Genomic DNA, 5724 nt, shown 5'->3' with positions numbered 1-5724 from the left:
TTTATAAATATGGAATATATTCTCTTAATAAAAAATCAACAATCTAAATATATGAAAAAAAAATATTTCTAGAATATCATTTATCAATAATTTAAATCATTATCTACTTTATTTAGAAAAAAACATCAAGTCAAATAAATAAAATATACATACGCATGTCGTTTAAATACAATTCATTTACATTTATTCTATAATTCACTTTGTTAATTAATTATATATATATATATATATATATATATATATATATATATATATATATATATATATATATATATATGAAAAGTGAAATAAATTGAAGTAATTATTTTAAATAACTAATTATAATATACAAAATTTTGTTTAAATATAATTTATTTATAATTATTCTAAAGTAATTTTCTTATTAATTTACATTTTATAAATAAGATAATTTGACAATGATATTACAATCAGTTATATATTATATACAGAAATAACAATTAAATACACAGATTTTTGTGGATTCATAGATGAAATGATAAAATGTATTATAAAATTATTAATTCATCTATTGAAAAATGGAATCGGAGGATTTCCATAAGCAGATTGATAATTATAAAAACCATGCAATCTTATTTATTAAAGGGAATAACCCCAAATTGAATAAAAGTTAAAAACTATGGGGCGAAAATAAGATATGTAAAACTTTAATTGTGTATATACGAAAATATGATAATAAACAAATAATAAAAAATAAAAAATAATGGTAAATAAAATTTTATTTACAAAATAATGAAAATAAACAAATAAATACTATCCAAATTTATTGAAATAAAATAATAAAAACTAATATAAACGTACAAATTAATAATAATGTTTGTACAAATGATAAAATGGATTCAAATAAGCATTATTAATGGACACGAAAATTAATATTGTTACAAACATATGTAAAGACTTAATAAAATCTATCACAAGCTCAAGTTCATTAATCTCAATTTCTTTTTCATCGAAACCCAACTTAGAATCATCTCACGTATAATCAAAAGATGGAAATGCATAACTACATTTTTTTTATCCATCCATACAATATATGAGGATAATATTTTTTACGTGTTATACAACGTCGCAAGACTTCTCTCTTGTCAATGTCGTTGCATATAACACAGATGATGCTATCCATGAACCTGCAAAAAAAAAAAAAAAAAACAAAAATAACAAGCAAAACAAACATAAGTTAGATTGTCATATATACACATACATAATAAATCAATAGCATCATAAATATTCAACGAAAGATAAAATGATTCAAGCGAGTGCATCAAGAAATACTAATTGCATTATGAATATACAAAACAAAATGACAAAAAAACAAAGTTTTAGAATGAGGACCTTAGCTTAGCATGATTATAACAAAATTTGTTGGTGAAGAAGGAAATGAATGTGTTGGAGTAGGGATTCAGGGTATTTATACATATTTTTCACACACTAAATAAGTTAATCAAACGATTTTAAGGAAATCATACATTTTTATATTAGTTAATGTATATATAAATGCAGGGATAATTACAGTTTTGGTCCACCAAGTTTGCACGGTTTTCACTTTTGGTCCCCCATTTACCGCTGTCAACAAAATACACACTAATGTTGTCACATTTTAACACATTTGGTCCCTCCATCTGTTTGACCGTCAAGAAGTAACGGTCAACTGTTGAATTATGGCTGAATTTGGGATTTTTCTTAGATAAAAATTGCACTCAGACCCCTGCATTCTTTTAAAATATTCTAAAAACCCCTAAAATTTTATTCAACCCTAATTTAACCCTAATTTCATCATTTGATCAATTTTGACAAACGACCCCGATTTTTATCAGCATTTCCGCTGACCGTTGACCGACGTTGTTGTTGTTTTTTATTTTTATTATTATTTTTTTTACTTTTTTTTCTGCATTGACTTTTTTATTTAATTTGATTTTGACGTCGTTCACCGACATTGTATTCTAGGTTAACAATGTTGACTTTTCTTTTTTCTTGATTTTTTATGAACTTTTTTTTTTTGTGTCTTCTTTTTTTTTCCTGATCAACACAATTACCGTAGAACACAATAATAATACTATATTAATATCTAGTATCATAATATTAAAATTACAAACTTCTAATAAAGTTTTCATCTAAAATTCTAGGGCCTAACTACAATTTTAAAAAAATCTTAAATCCATAATTTGTTCCCCTCATTTTTTTCTTAGTGGAACCGCCAGTGCATCCCAAATTTCCTCCCAAAACAATATGAAGAGGATGAATTAGGCATGTGCGGAGTAACTTGGAATGAGATAACCACTCTAGTACAACGATTTTTTGGGCCAACACCGGCCGTTAATTTTTATCTGTTTTTTGTTGTCTTAAAATTTTCCGTTATTGAGATGCGTTGACTTTTTCCTTTTTTCTTTATTTTGACCTTTTTTATGATATTTTTTTCTTGCCGATTATCAGCTTTGAAATTTTTTTAAATTATATTTTTCCATTACTCAACAATTTAAATAAAAATAAAATAAAAATCAAGAGAAAAATGTCAACAATGTTAACCCGACATTCAACATCGGTCAACAACGGCAAAAAAAGATCAATCGGAAAAAGAGTCAACCGAGTCAAAAAGAAAGTCAAGGTCGGATTACCCAATTTTGAAAAATCGTAGTCATTGGTTAATTGATGAAATTGGGTTAAATTATGGTTGGATAATTTTTTAGAGGTTTTTAGAATATTTTGAAAGAATACAGGGGTCTTATTGCAATTTTCTAAAAGAAAAATCCCAAATTCAGTTGTTGACCGTTACTACTTAATGGTCAAACAGACGGAGGGACTAAATGTGTTAAAATGTGACAACATTAATGTGTATTTTGTTGACGGCGGTAAATGAGGGGCCAAAAATGAAAAACGTGCACACTTGGGGGACCAAAACTGTAATTATCCCTATAAATGCATATATACTTAAACATGTTTACATGTATATTTCACCATAATTGGACATAATTAAAATAAATGTAAATTGATTTCATAAAATAAAAAATAAATATGATTGACCTTAAATCCGGTGATTGGTTTTATTTGATTCAGATTGACATAAATATTAATAATTAATAATTGAAAGTCAAAATTTACATAAATTAAAATTAATTATAGTGATATTATTTCCATAAGTTATCAATATATGATAGATACAATATTGATGATATATCTACATACATAAATGATTTATATAATAAATGCATATCGGAATTTAAAATAAAAAATCAAAATATATGAAATATATATTGTTTTTTCTTCATATTTTAATAATAAAAAATATAAATTTCATAATATATTAAATTTAAATACTAATTTGAATTCAAAATTTTAAATATCTAAGTCCACGTATATACAATATTTGCATGTAAATAAAATAAATCAATATTAATATGACACCAAAATATACAATTGATTTTTAATTGGTTGATATCTATACATTAATGAAATATAATTTTATTAATGTATAGATAAAATTATTTCCATGTATAAAAAGAAGTTAATATTCATTAATAAATGATATAGTCTATATTTAATTATTTCCATGTATATTGATAAAATTAATTTATTAATATATTATTTGAATTATTAATTAATATTTATTTACCATCTGTATTAATATAGTATAACTTTTATTATATTTAATTTGATTAATTGATCTATTACTAATCAGATAAAAGGGATAACATATAATAATACATTAATAAAAGAAATTGACGTATATTTACAAAAATAAAATATGAATGCAAATTTTGAATTTCTTTTGAATACTATTATGGAAAAAACTAAATTCGAATATATATATATATATATATATATATATATATATATATATATATATATATATATATATATATATATATAAACAATTGAATATTCATAAGAAAATGAGCGTTATTAATTTTTAAAAAGGACATGCGGAAAATATATTTCCTACAAATTAAAAACAAAAAATAGATATTTTTTGAATTTATAGGATATTATATGCATAATATATATATATATATATATATATATATATATATATATATATATATATATATATATATATATATATATATATATATTTATATATATATATATATATCTCTGTGTGTGTGTAAGTTTATAAATGAATGTGCAAAAGTTAAATAGTAAAGAATTTATAAACATACAAAAATAAATAAACCAACTAATCAATTGATGAATCCACATCATCAATTGAACTCCAACTAAGCAATTTGAAGGTATGACATATAAATTTGCCATACATCATTCAAAGAGGGCATAAATCATTTTTTATATTATATATAGATTTTGATTCCTCCAATTAGTTATTTTCTACATTTATGTGCTTTGTTTGATGGTATAGTCTCAATTGATCTTGTTTTAATAAAAAAACATATTTTCAATTAATAAACTATATAATATTGATATTAGAATTAATATTGATATGGGAATTAGTATTTGTGTTAGTATTAGTATTAGTATTAGTATTAATATTAGTATTGTTAGTATTGGTGTTGATATTAGTATTAGTATTTGTATTAGTATTAGTATTCGTGTTAGTATTAGTTTTACTATTAGTATTATTATTTATAGTGGAGTTTTTGCGCATAAGTCCCCAACCAAGCATTTCTATTATTTTAGGTTTAGGGGTTGTATCTCTTTAACCAATAAGTTCATCCATGTAATATTTATTATAAATAAGGAAACATTCATGTATATGACAATATTACCCCCAACCTTTTATACCCAATTCTTAATTGTAACCACAATTTAATCAATTTTGACCACAAAAATCCAATTGACGTTTTTTTTCAAAACTTTTTTTTTCAAAACAAATATTTTTGCCGCTGGATTCCGGCGTTGACTTTTTTTTTTTTTATGTTTTTTTCCGCCGGCGGATTCCGGCGTTGACTTTTTTTTTAACTGTTTTTTTAGTGGTTTTTTTTTTTTTTTTTTTTTACGTCCGCCGCTAAACGTTGACCGTAATTTTGCTATCAATGACAGTAAATTAACGTAATTATACTGTCAATGACAGTTAATTAACGTAATTGTACTGCCGTTCACAATACATTTATGTAATTGTTCTGCCGTTGACAGTAAATTAACGTAATAATATTATTATTATTCTTTTGTTATTTATTTATTTTTTGTTTGATTTGTTGACAAGTCAACGTAATTATATTACCGTCGTTGACAGTAAAATAACTGTAAACACAATAATATTACTGTCAACAACATCAATATTATTTTTTTTTGGTATTTGTTTTGTTTGAGTTATTCACGGAGTAAGGTAATAATATTACTGTCTATTATAGTAATATTACTGTAAGCACAATAAAATTACTGTGGTTGACGGTAATATTACTGTTGTTATAGTAATATTGATGTCAACCACATCAATATTATTATTTTGTTTGGATTTTCTTGTTTGTTTGAGTTATTCACGGAGTAACGTAATAATATTGTTGTCTATTATTGTAATATTACTGTAGTTGACGGTAATATTACTGTTGTTATAGTAATATTACTGTCACTCACAGTAATATTAATTATTTTATATTTTTATTATGTTTACAATTGTTGAACTGTCAACATAGTACAACATAGTAATATTACACTATTACACAATAATAATGAGTTTTGTTGTGTTAATATTACTGTGCTAGAGATTAATATAACAATATTACTGTGTTAAACTGTAATATAGTTAGTTTTACT

Source organism: Erythranthe guttata, chromosome 3, assembly GCF_056151865.1.
Source record: "Erythranthe guttata isolate IM_541 chromosome 3, IM_541, whole genome shotgun sequence".
NCBI lineage: Eukaryota > Viridiplantae > Streptophyta > Magnoliopsida > Lamiales > Phrymaceae > Erythranthe > Erythranthe guttata.
The sequence above is the reverse complement of the archived record's forward strand: the minus strand, read 5'-3'. Positions refer to the sequence as shown.